At 36.8% G+C, this 15503-nt stretch overlaps 1 protein-coding gene and 1 pseudogene across 2 annotated transcripts in view; one reads left to right on the forward strand and one right to left on the reverse strand.

Annotated features, from left to right (window-relative positions):
- The window catches only part of FBXL17 (F-box and leucine rich repeat protein 17), a gene marked incomplete at both ends in the record, with an annotated part of 549061 nt that overhangs the window by 24816 nt on the left and 508742 nt on the right, over positions 1-15503 (reverse strand). The gene's annotated exons all lie outside the window — the stretch shown is intronic.
- Positions 1873-2779, forward strand: LOC311171285 (large ribosomal subunit protein eL6-like; annotated as a pseudogene). The gene has a single exon. The product of its transcript is annotated as a large ribosomal subunit protein eL6-like (transcript).

The following is a 15503-nucleotide window of genomic DNA, read 5'->3' on the forward strand; positions in this document are numbered from 1 at the left end:
AGAGCATCATATAAGTTTTTAATCATTATGTCATTGCTAGAGTTCTTAAACTGCCTATCAGTGTTCATGAACCAGTAGTCTGCCAGGGCTGATAGGGCTGTAAATATGATTACTATTTTTATTAGAGGCTGTTGATACATTAAAATGGTGTTGCTTGACTCTTGAACGGGATAAATTATGTAAGACTAATTCCGATTGTCAATGCAATTTTAATTCACTTTTTTTTGTGCAAAGTTCAACTAATAAAGTTAAATTTTCAAAAAGTTACACAAATTAAAAGCTGTAATTCAGGGGCCTCCCCTCGTGGCGCAGCGGTTGAGCGCTGGGCTGCAAAGCTGCCCGCAGCCTCTGCAGCGCAAATTCGATCCCGGGCCACTGGTGAGGGTTCCGCATGGTGCACAGACCTCGCCTGTGATACCCCCTGCTCCCCTCAGCAGTGTATTTTGTCAGTCTGCCTGTTCTTTTCCCCGCTCTGGCTCTGGTGAATTCGCTTACCCTCCTGCACTCCTGACTGTACCCAGTGCTTGTATAAACAAATAAATAAATCTAAAATAAAAATAAATTATTCTTTAAAAAAAAAAGCTGTAATTCAGTAACTCACATGATGATCAAGGCCATGTATGTCCCACTAAGAGGCATTTCTGCAGGCATACAGATGACAGAGTAGCTGAAAGTCACAAGCATATCTCTACACCTAATTTTGATTATGAAAATCCATTTCTAGGAATACACCCTGAAAATATACTTCTAGTAATATCAAATAATGCATACACAAATTTATTAATTGGAACGGAGACTGTAATTTCAAAATAATGGAAAACAGCCTAAATGCCTGTACATGGGAGAGTGCTTAAATTAACTACAATACATTCTTATAATTGAGTAATATGCAGTTGTAAAAATGAATAGGGTAAGATCACCAGGAACTTCCAAATTATTCAATTAAAGAATCAAAGTGCAAATGACTTTATATGGTGTGCTACCAAATTTCTTATAAGACAACAGGGAATATCATCAAAATCACAGATCTCCTCACTTCTTTAAAAAAAGAATATGAGAAAGATAAACCAGAGCTTGCTTAACTACAGGGTATCGTTGAGAAAGGGAAGGGAAGAGGGAGCATAAAATATGCAGTGGGGGTTTGAGTGGCAGATACTTCTTGGAATATCTCTCTGGACATAGTTTTGACTCTGAACCATTGCAATGCCCAAAATAAAAAAGTAAAACCAACTAGGATGTGATGGAACAGGTGGAAAAGAAGGTAGAATAGAAACAATAACAAATGAACCTAATTGTATTAAAAATGGCAAGATCCAAATAAAATAACTCACTGAAGGGGATGGGAATTAAAAATTGCTGTGGTAGATAAAATCTTGACTGGATACTATATGATAACAACCAAAAAGTACTATCGGCAAATATTATACTCTAGTTAGTAAATCAATTTTTCACAGGGATATGAGTTAGTAGTTTAGTAACTATTTTGTGTGTAATCTAGAATTATAAATAATGAGAGCCAGTCTTTGCTGTTAGAGAAAGAAATTACAAACAAGAAGAGGGGAAAGGCTTATAATGAGCCCTGTGATGTTGAACTTGAATCAGAAGTAAGCCACACATATACACATACAAATACACACACAGAGAAATAACTAATAAGTATGATATATGTTAGTACACATACATATATTTTTTTAGTTTTTTCTTCTGAAAGGAACTAGAAGCAATGACACCCAGTGGCAATGATCTACTAGCATCCAGATCATGTTTTGTAAACATCATTCTCCGTACAAGGAACCATTCTTAGAGAAATGGTTGGTCCCAGGATCAGAGCACATAAAACACAAGGGGAGTCTAGAACATCTTGAGTTATAAAAAAGATAAGCTTAAGAAAGGAAAGAGAGACTTTAGTTCTCTTTCTCATCCTGCAAAATGGCAGGTGGAAAACCTGAGAAACTGGCCACTGAAGAGAAGAAACCTGAAACCAGGAAAGCTGATGGTGGTGGCAAGAGAAAGGTAACCCCGAGGCCAAACACGTACGAAGGGGAAGCCTCATTGCAGCCTAAACCCTGTCCCCGTCAGAGGAATTATCAGATATTCCAAGTCTGCTATGTATTCCAGAAAGACAATGTACAAGGTGACGTGTTCGGCAGCCAAATGCAGGATTGAATAAAAAAAGCAGCAGGAGAAGGTTGTTGCTGCTGTCACAAAACCAGTTGGTGGTGATAAGAAAGGTGGCATCCAACTAGGTAAATGTTGCAAAATGCCTAGATACTATCCCACTGATGATGTGCATCTAAAACTACTGAGCCACAGTGAAAGCCCCTTCAGTTAGCATGTGAGATAACTTCGAGCAAGCATCACTCCTGGGACCAGCCTGTTGGTCCTTACTGGACACCACAGAGGCAAGAGGGTGATTTTCCTAAAGCAGCTGAGGAGTGGATCGCTGACCCTCACTGGAGTTCCTCTGTAGAACACACCAGAAATTTGTCATTGCCATCTCCACCCAAATTGATACCAGTGGAGTGAAAAAACCGAAACATCTCACTGAGGTTAACTTACAGAAGAAAAGCTGTGTAAACCACTACCTGACAAGATCTCAGAAAGGTGATAACTTAGACACAGAGGAGAAATACAAGGTGACAGAGCAGCTTGAGGTTGATCAGAAAGCAGTGGATTCACGAGTTCTTCCAAAAACAAAGCTATTTCTCAGCTCCAGGGCTACCTCCACTCTGTATTTGCTCTTGAAAATGGAATTTACCCTCACAAATTGGTGTTCTAACTTTCTTACAAAGAATCTAATTAAATAACTGATTCATTAAAAAGAAAGGGAATGAGAGCATGTCAGGACGGAGGATTCAATCAGGAGTTGTCAATGGCCACTGCTTGAGCAATTTGAGCATCTAAATAAATAATGATAGTACTGATGGTAATTCAGAAAACTGAATAAGCATTTATAATTCCAAACTGATGTAAATAATCAAGGAAGTATATAGTCAAGAAAGGTAGGTCTTCCTTACAGAAGTACCTCAGTAAGTACAGAAGGAAAGAAGGAAATACAAATCATCACACAAATGTCACAGTAGCAACTGTTGGAAAATCCACCAACAGAAGCTAAAATCATTGAAGGAAAATTTGAGGAGAAACAGAATACTGACAGAATGCCAAAGGTATTGATCAATTACAAGGGGAAAACTCATAACTTTACAGTGGAGAGACCCAACGGGCACCACATTAACCAAAAGATCAAAGTTAAACTAGTAATAACACGTGAAGATGTCATCTACCATGTCGGATCACTTTCGCAGTATTTTTGCCCAAATGAATAAACTCAAACTACTCATCAAAACATCATGCAAACCCCAAATGAGAAAGTCTACAAAGTGACGACCAGTATACATCAAAAGGGTCAACGTAACAGAATATGATTCAAGAATGAAAACGTGTCACAGATTAGAAGACTGTGAGACATGACAACTAAATACAATGTGGGATCCTGGGTTGGATCCTGAAACAGACAGATTCAGGAATACACTGGTGAAATTCCAGTAAGATTTTCAGTCTAGTTAATCTTATTGTTTCAATGTCAACTTCCTACTTTGATAATTGTTAAACAGTTAAATAAACTGATATCAGAGGTAACTGGATGAATAGTATACTTGAAATCTCTATTATTTTTGTGACTTTTCTGCAATTCTAGAATTATTTTAAAACAGAAAAAATATAGATAAGCTAATAATAGATAAGAACTGAATGGACTAAGTAGAGGACTAAAATTTTCTAAATGAAAGCAGGTATTATGTTCACACTGAAAGAGCTGATATATAAATGTTAGAACTAAAAATACATTTTTCCTCATAGGAGGAAGATTAGTCATATGAGTACATTAACAAGTGACCTGCATGTGCCACTTTGTCCTTTCCAGTTCTATCTTCTGCTATGGATCTATGTACCTGTAATAAAATCAGAAGAAATGCCCTAGTGCTTGAAAGAATTAGGGTTAAAATTTAACAGTGGGATTAAGATCTTTCATGTAATACTTGGATAAAAGCCATTTGCAAAGAAATTTCTTGGCAGGCATACAAAGAGATAAATATGAAAAGTGTTCTTTTTTGTGGAAGCCACAGAAGCTCCAAAGACAAAGAAACGATACTTTGAGAGACATTTGTTGTTATGTGACAGTCCCGGAGATGGCTCCCTCCACCCCGCAGAGACGATAGCAATAGTTTCTAGCCCTGCTCACTCAGGAGAATCACAGGGCCTAGAAAAAGTACAGATTCCCAAGTCCCAGCCCTGGAGATTTTGATTCAGGAGAAACTATAAAAGCTCCTGTGATCCCATTGCGTAGTCTGGGCTGAGAACCACAGGAAGAGAATAACCTACAACTTGGGCAAAGTCAGTCAACTAAAAACAACTCACTTTTACAGATATAAATAGCTTATGTGTTCTGGCATCTTACAACAATTTTGCCTCTCAAACAACAGTGACTTTTGATATATAATCTAACACTTTGTTTAATTCTAATTTATATGCTTTCCTTCCATTTTTGTACATAGCTATATTTGTCCTAGTATTTTGTAGTAAAACTGATACCACATTCTAAAATATGTCTTCCAGGTTGTTCTTTTTTTTGTGAATTTGTTCCTTTACTTCATTGCACTTATTTTATATTTCTGATGCAGCACCTGTTGGCATTTATTTCATATTAGAAATATTTATCAACATGCTTGTCTTCCCACTAGATTGTAACCTTTGAAGCAGTGAATGTGGTGAATGCTTTATCTAGGACCTCTGAATCTCTGAAAATCAATTGTCATTCATATTTCATAGCTTTAATGAATTTTTGGAGTGGGTAACATACATGCAAAAACTTTCATCCTAAGAATACCACTTGATGAACTTTGATAAAATTAACATGTTACGTAACAGTATCCAGACTAAGAAACACAGAATTGCCAGTACCCTGTTAGCCCCTCATACTCAACTCCAATCACTACTACGCCCCCAAAAGGATAACTGATATCCTGTCTTCCAGTCACATTGTTGTTTTTTCCCCTCCTTTTATTGAGATACAACTGACACAGCACCATGTGAGGTTAAGGTGTGCAGCAGAATGACTTGAGACAATTACCGTATACTGTGAAATGATGACCACAATAATTGTGGAGTTTAATTTTCATTTCCTTAAAAACTAATACTGTCATTCTTCATGGTGTCATACATTGCCACTTATTTTTGCAAGTACTCAGTAGATACCTATTAGATTAAATTGATGAAGAAGAAAAGATTGGCAGATTTTTTTTTTTTTTCCTAAATCAAAGAGCATCTTTCTGGACAACAGATAATTTCCATGTAAATTAAAAAAAAAAAAACAGTAAGATAAACTTTGCCCTCTGGGACATGGAAAGTCTTATGGTTTCTTAAAATAAAAATGTAAATTCAGGAAAAATAAGGTTATAGAGACCTTCCAAATACTCATTTGTATGGGAAACTTTTCAAAGGCTGTACAGTATGCTTTATTCAAGAACTCTAAGTCTCTGAAAATCAAGTGAAAAGAAATATATTACACAAATTGTACAACAATGGTAGATAACATTAGAGTGAAAACTTTGAATTGTGCTAGAATTTTCAAGATGCTACACGTAGGGGCATTCATTTTACATACTTTGCTTACTGAATTCAGAATAGCAACACATAAGTATTGTCTGACTCAGGGAGTGAGCTGGCTATAACCCTTGACCTTTTGAGGAAGTGGGCTCTCCTGCCCTATACATCCTAGAATGGAAATACAAACATTATTTATAGGTTGCAACTGATTTTCTTCCTAGGAGATAAACACTTTGGTGGAAAAGTAAGAGTTCAAGCAAAGGATTTTCTTTTTAAGATCTTTTAATGCATCAGGAGCAAGGATAAGTTATTTTTCTTCATTTATTGCTTCCTAATTTTTATTTTAATTAGCAGAAAGATACAAATTTGATTGGATATATGGAAACTAGTTCTGAATGTGACTTCCAAACACATAAAGAATAAGGGGAACATTAGAACTAAACTTCATTTAACAGGAATCTGATCCACTGCTCTGGTTTTTAGTGGTGCTGTGTTTGGCGGTAACCAACCCTTTGAGTGGAATGCTAGGTTCCCCTGACAATCCTCTTATTAAATTTTAGAATTTAAGATGAGGAAGGAAAAAAGACTTACCACTCCAACATTAGCAGTGAAGCTAAAATCCCTGGTTCAATGATTCTTTTTTATTCTTGCCTGCATAAATACATATATTACTTATCAAAGAATTATGCATCCTTTTCAAAATCCTGACATTATATTAGATTTCCTTACTTTATGAGAAGTGAATTCTGGGCTTAAATATGTTGGTTCATGGATATGGAAAAGAACATTAGTGTCTCTGTCATATATCTGCCTTGTCCACCTTTCTGAACTGATTTTTCCAAACCACCATAAAGACAGAGCACTGATATCAAGTAGACATCAGATACAAACATTTATCTGACCCAACATGCAGCAAAGTAAGATGTGATTTCAGTGACTGCCACTTAAGAGATACCAAGGATGGCGACAACAGACTTGTTGTCAGACTGCCCTCCACTGTAAAAGTATCTGATATCAGAGCAAAAGAAACCAAAGGCAGAGGAAAAACATGTGGAAATGTCAGCATAGAGAATACATTATTTCTTCTTTCTTTCACCAAATACTAGTTGAGTACCTATTATGAGCCAGGGACTGTTTTAGGAACTGTGTAAACCTAATGCCAAGGTCATGAGGTAGGGAGGCTGGCATTTGTTCTAGAATGAGCAAAAATGCAAGCGGGTAAGAGGCAATGATGAGATCAGGGAGTTAATGGAAAAGTAGGTGGACAAAAGTTATTGTCCGTGCCGTTCTAATGACACTGACTTTCGTTCTAAATGAAGTGGTAATCCATTGAGGAATTTGGGGCAAAGGATTTAAATTTTTAGAGGACATCTCTGGCTTCTGGGTTGAGAACAGACTGTAAGGAGGCAAGAATATAGGCAAGAGAGACCAATAAGGAAGCCATTGCAATTATTCAGACAAGAAGTGATAGTGGGTTGGCTCAGGCTTTATAACAGAGATGGAGAAGAGTGGAATTATGAACAGATTTTAAAGATATGACCTACATTATTTGCTGATAGATTGGATGTATAATGAGAGGAAGACTCAAGGATGCCTACAAAAAAAATGGGGGGCACATAATTTTGAAAGAAATTCCCTATATGGGATTTTAACCATACCTGTGCTTTGCATCCTTGTATGTTTAACTGTCCTTGTATGGCAGGAAAATATTGTTATGGTTTTTTTTTTCCCAAATGGATATATACATCACTAAGAGGGACAAATACCTTTACTCATTTTTATATCATTGTCTAGCATAGGAATTTTACTTATTAGTATTTAATTTATGATCATTTAAATATATGTATCTTAGTCACAATTATAAACACACAGGAACAAATTTAGAAAGGGGTCTTGCTTATATTCTCTAAAGTTCACAATAATTATTTTATTCCCAAAATATTTATTGAGCAGCTACAGCATGTTGACAACTGTTGGCAAAGACATGAAGATAAAGGAACCCTCATGTATATACTGTTGGGAGGATCATAGACTAATTCAGACCTTATGGAAAACAGCTTGGAGGCTTCTGAAAATATTTTAAAAAGTAGATCTATCATATGACCCAGCAATTCCACTCCTAGCTATGTACCCAAATAGCTGGGAAAAAAAAAAACCCACTAATTGAAAGGGACTCATGCACTCCTATGAACATCGTAGTGCAATTGTCGCACAGTGTAGAATACCCAAAGTATGGAAACAACTCTACGTGCTAAAGGACAGATGAGTGGATTAGGAAGATGTGTTATCTATACACTTTGAAATGCTACTCAGGTATATAAAAAACATGAACTTGTGCCATATGTGACAACACTGATGGAACTGGAGGAGATTATGCTAAGTGAAGTAAGTCAGATGGAGAAAAACAAACACTGGATGGTTTCACTTATATGTGGAATATAGAGAAACAAAACAAAGGGTCAGATAAAACCACACCAAAACAAACCCCAGAAATTTGACTGTGGAATTGAGGCAAGTAGAGAGGAAGGAAGAGGGTGGAAGGCAGGGTGTGGAGGTGGCCCAATGAATTATGGCAGGGGGCTATGGGTGTCTTTGTGGTAGGTGTGGGGTGGTAACATACATCCAACGTGGTGTGATCCCTTAACTCTGAATCATGTACAGTGTTGTAAATCAATGTTACTTCAATTAAAAAAAAATCACTGTGATGACTCTAGGTTTTTTGGGGAGGAAATTATCAGTAAATACATGTTTTCATTATATAATTTTGCATTTTTTTTAATATTAGGCATGTTTCACTTTTACAAATGATTGAAAATCAGCTACAGGAGAGGGGCTACTGGACAGATCACTTAGTTTTACCAGAGCAAAGTGAGGAACTTGGCATTTCCTACAGTGGAGTTTCTCTCTAACTCAGTGCTCCCCAAGGCAAACAAACGCATTTACTGGTGCCAAGTTTCAATACCCAAAATCATGTGGAAAAGCATAAAGCTATTTGCAAATTAAAAATAAACACAGAAAGTCGAGCTTAGTTATTTCTCCCTAACTGTAACCAGAGCAGCTGTAACTCAGAGACTGTTGTCCGGAGTGGGGATTAGCTTCAATCCGGGCAATAATTTCTACTCATGGGCATTTCTGCCCATAAGAAGTGCAAAGGAAACAAAAACATGAAATTCAAAACATTTCAATTTGAGATTTTTTAACTTCAGTGGCAAACTAGATTAAAATACAGAGAACAGGGCTTCCCCTGGTGGCGAAGCGGTTGAGTGCTGGGCTGAAAAGCTGCCCGCAGCCTCTACAGCGCAGGTTCGATCCCTGGCCAACGGTGAGGGTCCCACATGGCGCACAGACATCTCCTGCCACACCCGCTGCTCCCCTCAGCAGTGCATTTCTTCATCAGTCTGCCTGTTCTGTTCCCGGCTCTGGCTCTGGTGAATACACTTGCCCTCCTGTACTTCTGACTGTACCCAGTGCTTGTATAGGTAAATAAATAAATCTTTAAAAAAAAAACCAGTAAACTTTTGCATTCTTTTTGTTTTTGTAGAAAGGAGGGTCCCAGTTCTGAATTCTCTTGTTTGGGAACTTGAACCATACACACAGTCCCACATGTTCACACATGGAAGCGACATAGACACAAATATCCAGACACAATTTTGTCCTAGGTCCAAATCCACTGGTAGATTTACCCTGAAGCTAAGGATATGCTTTAGGGTCCATCATTTACATGGAACTTTACAAGGGCTTGGGTCCTAGAAACGCACATAGTAATTTATTTTGTAAATTGGTAAAAGCAAGATACTTTTGTATTCTTGTTCTTAAAGAGAAACCCTAAATTGTATAAAGTGTGGTCCCTATAAAATCCTGAATTGTTCCCTTACCCAACCCAGAACATTCTGATTCAGTAGTTATGGGGGTGGATACCAGGAGACTGGATCTTTTCTTTCTTTCTTTCTTTCTTTCTTTTTTTTTTAAATGTCACCAAGTGATTCTGACACAGAGCCAGGTCTGGAAATTACTGATGATCAATTTAATGAGCCCCTGATATCTAGGTAGTATTTCTTTCTGGAGCTTTGCCACCTTTGATTGGGACATAAACCATATAACACTCTCTAGTTTGGAAAGAGCTGACAATTGGCAACAAGCACTTCCACATTGCAGTGATGAATCACATAACCCTCTGTGCCGAGTAATTAACTATCCATTTGTATGTACTGGATGTAGTGATACAGTACTTTTCAACGAGGAAGGAAGGGAATTTGGACATAACATTAACAGTTGTTAATACTGAGCAAATAGAGTAAATTGGATTTATTAAAAAGAGTATGTGTGTGGATTTTTTCCCTAGGAGTTGATATAATTTGTCTCGCTTTCTAATTATAGCCTAGACAGAAAATGGCTGAACCCAAGACCTCTCATGGTATCTAATAAACTTTTACTTACAGAGAGAACATTTCTTGGGTTGAAGAATGACAAATAATTTACTAAGCTGTTCCTGAAAGATAGCTAAAGGTGTTTCACCTATATCTAGCTGATGAATTAGCTTTAGCTAATAATCAGTGTCATGAGACAGGGAAGAAGCAGTCTGTAATTACTTAGAAAGAAATGAAGGAACAGATCTGATAAAGGAACTAAAACAGCTAATTCCTCTAGGGGCATACTGGGTGGGAGAGAAACTTACTTTACTGAGTTTAAAGTGGGATAAAGATAGAGGGCACCTGTAGTTTTACTGGGCAGCATCCACTTCTACATTCTGGTAATAAATCCTCATTTTCCTTCTCACAGAACATTTTAGGGACTGTAACTAAAGGTTCCCTGCCTTCTGCAGGCTGTAGGTGGGCAGGTGTCCTAAACTTGACTAACCATATTCCCTCACAGATATAATTTAATCTTGCCTGGAATGACTTATGGAAGAAAAACAGCTGGAGTCAATCCATCCTGGAGGACTTTAGTCCCAGCAATCTAGAGAAATCATGCTCCTGTCATTCTCAAGGCCTACTTCATTTAGGTTTTTATGCTTCTGGACATTACCCCATTTTCTTCCAATAATTTTTTTGCTTTTGTTCTTTGTTCTGTTTTTACTTAAAGCAGTCACTGCTGGTTTCTGCAACCAAAGAAACTAAATGGATACAGAAATCTACGCACATGAGAACTCAGTTATTTTCTGTGATAATGTTAAAAACCCCAAAAGTATTCTCAACAATGCCCAAATGAAAGAGTCATAGCAACAGAAAATATGAATAAGGTTCAGTTAATAAACATTTGCTTTGCTGGGAGAAGTTATGGAAATATCTGAACTCACTCTATTAGCAGTTAAATGAAAATAACTTTATTTGGTCTGTCATGTCCTTTTACAAATTTCAAACAATGACTCTATTGATTATATAAAAGTGGCACAACTTATTGAAAGATCAAATCAATAAAAGAAAGTATAAAAAAGCTTTAAAATTATCTCAAATCTCACCATCCATAAATATCACCACTAACATTTGGTACTAAGCATTCTGCATATATCAGAGCAAAAGAAAGATTATAAAATTTCAGAAAGCTTATATATAATTATACATGCTTTTAAGAAGTATTTAATTTGTTACTACTTGAATATGACCAAAATAAATTGAATTGAAACTAAAAGAATTGTACAATTTAATATTTCTTCACCATAAAATAATTCTTAAAAGTCTACATAAATTAAGAAAAGAATTTATCAAAACCTTTAAAAATTTGGAGTCATTTCACAAATTTTATTATTTAACCTCATTAAAGTGAGAAAACTGGCAGGCATTTATCTCCTCCTCTTCTCATATTTGTTTGCTATATCACGATTTCTTCATTGCTGGGTTGCAAGATATCCACTGGCCTTTGTAGTGAAAATTCTCCTACATGTTTGTTTTGGTTTTATATTGTGTTAAATACCACCAGTATCTCATATATATATTGTTTTCTCTTGAGATTTTTTTCAAACTATCTTTTAGGTGACTAGTTACCGTATTTAAGTAGTTTTGTTTTGTGGAAAAATTCATCATATATTTTCTAGTTTCTTGAACACTTGAGACAGAGTGTCAGTTTCATGCTTAAGGAACAATGTGGCTACATGCTAAATTTTGACATCATTACTTGTAGACAAGTGGTTTGGTTCTGCTGTGGAGAAACCTAAGTCCAGCCTGATTTCTTTCACCTCATGTCTTGCTTTAAATCATATGTCTTGAACTGTCTGAAAGCCATGTTTCTTTCTTTCTCTTAGGATCAATACCTTTATCAGGACATGTCTTCATTATTCCATAGTGATTTATTTTCAGAGAACCTAGCAGACCTGTTTGACTTTTGATGACTAAAAATCTCCATAGACATCAGACTCTTGTGTTTTACTGTGTTGGCCTCACTTCTGCCCCCACCAACTTCCTGCAAATGTCACACTCAAATAAAATGCTAGACAGAGATGCTGTAAATGATCCTGTCTGTTCCTTTCAAATTTTTCTTCCTGGGCCTCCCCTGGTGGTGCAGCAGTTGAGCACTGGGCTGTGAAGCTGTCTGCAGCCTCAGCAGTGCTGGTTCGATCCCCTCCAGCCAGGGAGATACCCATAGGACACGGGCACACCTCTCCTGTCTTGCCTGCCGGTCCTCTCAGCAGTGTATTTCAGTCAGTCTGCCTGCTCTGTTCCCTGCTCTGGCTCTGGTGAATTCTCTCCCCCCCACCCCCACCACGTTTCTGACTATACCCAGTGCTTGTATAAATAAATAAATAAATAAATAAATAAATAAATCTTTAACAATTTTTTTTTTCTTCCTGATTATTAGGGTTGGTTACCTATGGGGGAATAATGAAGGAGGAAGTTAGGTAATGGGTATAGGCAGTCAGTTAGGAACAGGGTGCCCCAAACCCTTAATTCCACTTATCAGCCTGATTGAGAAACAATCTGTTGGAGCCAGGAGGGCACTCCTTTCCCCAACCTAGTAAAGAGTGCAATGTCCTGAACACCAAAACAATAACATAATGCTAAGACAATAGGCCAAAGCTAGTTTTGGAAAGGTAGCCCAGATAACATAGGCAAAGGTTCTGGAAAGGTAGCCCAGGAGACCCCCATGGGTCCATTCAATCACTAAGAGACATAACACTGAGATCCACAATGGCCAAATCCCCACTCCTTGCCCACTATACCCACCTACACAAGCACCTAGTTCTCACCCCACCTGCAGCTACCCACTTGGGATCCCCATCTGCTTGGGAGCTTTCCTGTCCTTCCTGAAAGGTTTATTGTCTATCAATAAACTCTTGCTTTTCTGTAACTTTGTTCTCCATGTTGAATTCTTTCCTTGACATCCTAAGATTTCCCTTTGCAGCTATTCTGTGGATCCCATGTTTTCCTCTAACTGTACTTTATTCATTTTTGTACTGAAACACATCTCCTAAATGGTTAAAAACAAGAACCAAGAAAGAGCCTGACTGGGGTCCTCAGACTCAGGGCCTGCTCCCCAAAACCCTGATTCAATATGAAAGGTGAGTAATAAGCCAAAACTGTCTGCAGCAACTACTTGGGAATGGTGTACCCAGGACACTTGTCCTCTCGGGTTTTTATGTTCAAGATGATACATATTACTAATAACAAAACTTTTGGGGTCATTTTTGTGATGCATTTCAGCATGTTCTGTTTCTCTTCCTTTACCCACTTCACTTCTGGAAGTCTCCCTGTTCCTCATCAATATGACTTTTCTTTTAGTGATCTCTTTCCCAACATTCTGGAAAAGTGAAACTGGGACTGTGCAAGGACATCCCAACTCTTCAGGGGCTGGTCCACTACTGGAGATTCATGGCTCCAACCAGAGAATTGCTAGATGTGTCTTCTAAATGGGGATACCCATTTCATGTTAATTGGAGTAGTCCAAAATTTTTTTCTTAAAAATTATTAAATTAAGAATTATGAAATTAAGTCAATAATATGAGAAATAACAAATTATGTAGAAAATTCTTTAAATTGACTAGCATTTATTATATGATTACCATATGCAATATAAAAAATGTGATGAAAAGATAAATAAAAAAGTCTGTGTCCCTGCTTTCACTGTGTTAGGGAGAACAGATAAAATAGAAGATACTTACATTATGACTATGTAAATACTCTTCACAGCTAAGACAAACAGTATACTATGACAACTTCATTTTTCAATTTTTTATCTGCAGTTTTATATATCTCATATTTTATTTGTTTAATTTTTTGTCTGTCATTATTTCTAAAAGTTCCTATGGATAGTTCATATTCCTATCAATATTTTCCCAAAAGTTCAAACACAGAAATAATTACTTTTGTTACCAACCACACCTCGAGTTTCTATGCCCTTCCTTCTAAAGTCCTTTAATCTCTTGTTCCTGGTTGAATTGAAAACTAGTAGGTATAAATATACAGACATCCTAAGATTTCCCTTTTCAGCTATTTTGTGGATCCCATGTCTTCCTTTACCTGTACTTTCTTCACTTTTGTACTGAAACACATCTCCTAAATGGTTAACGTGAGATAAAATTTGAGACCTTAAATGTCTAAAAGCATGTTTATTTTACTTACATAATTAATAGTTGGGCAGAGTATAGAACGCTGTGTTGATAACTATTTCTCCTAATTTTGAAGGCACTGCCTCTTTGTCTTCTAGCTTTCCATATTGCTTCCCTCACCTGAGTTTTATGGGATATAACTGACATGTAACATTGTGTTAAGTTTAAGGTATAGACATGTTGATTGGAAATACTTATATGTTGCAAAATAACAACCACCCATATGGTTTTTAAGATATTGGAGCCACTCTTGTTTCTGATCTGTAGCATGAATTTTTGTCTGCTTTCTTGGATAACTTTTAGAATTTCCTTTTCATCTTTGGCAATCTAACATATCTTGATGATGTTCCTTCATGTAGAACTATTTTCACACATGGTGCTGGGCCCATTCAATCTGTCCTTTCTTTCATAGCAGTCTGTTGTTTCTTCAAGGGTGCAACTCTTTTTCTTATCTCTGAGAATAGTACTTAAGGCTTTTGATGATCTCTTCTATTATCTGCATTGTCTGCATTGCCTTGGTTTCTTCTTGGCCTAATTTTTCTGTTTGTTTTCATATTTCCTTTTTATTATGCCAGCTTCTCTTAAATGTGCGGTTATGGAAAGATATCTGTCCACATCACCAGGGGTATCTAGAGTATCTGATACCAGAGACAGCTTGCTTTGCAGAGGGATTGTGCAGTCAACAAGTCCACCTGCCACAGTGTTGCTCTCTGAAAGTGTTTCAGCAGAGCTCCCCTGCTTTGTTAAGACAGCTCTTTTCCTTGTGATTTCTACTCCATATAATTGTATTGACATCACTCATATCCTCTTATAGACTATCCTAGTATTTTTACCTTTATAAAGATCTCTTGAATATCAGTTGGGCAAGATTTTAGGAGGGAGAGAAATAAATTCATGTGGTCTATCACCCATTTTACTCAGTGAGAAAGAGGATGGGAAATCTAAGATCTTTCCTAGTTGTTCCCAAATTTAGGCATGCATTAAAAATTGCTTCCTTTGGGCTTGAATAAAATATATAATTAAAGGAAAGGTCAGTCTTTTTACAAGTGTATGTGTTACACAGCAAGTCAGTTAAAAGCAAAAATTAAAGACAGAGTAAAAGCAGAACAATTTAATATCAAGTGTGAGCAGTATATCCTGGAAAATTTAAGAAAGCTTAGTAATTAAATAAGAATGTATTTTTAGTTATTCTTGGTTTGTGCACTATTACTCTCCTTTAAATTTAGGTTCATCCATACAGGTGAATGGGGATGTGATTTAACTATTTAATCAATTGAGGTATTATATTTAACACAGAGTAAAGGACAGTATTTGAAATTAACTCCCAGATGATTGCAATATCTCTCTATATTCTTAAGGA

This window comes from Talpa europaea, assembly GCF_964194135.1.
Source record: "Talpa europaea genome assembly, chromosome: 5".
NCBI lineage: Eukaryota > Metazoa > Chordata > Mammalia > Eulipotyphla > Talpidae > Talpa > Talpa europaea.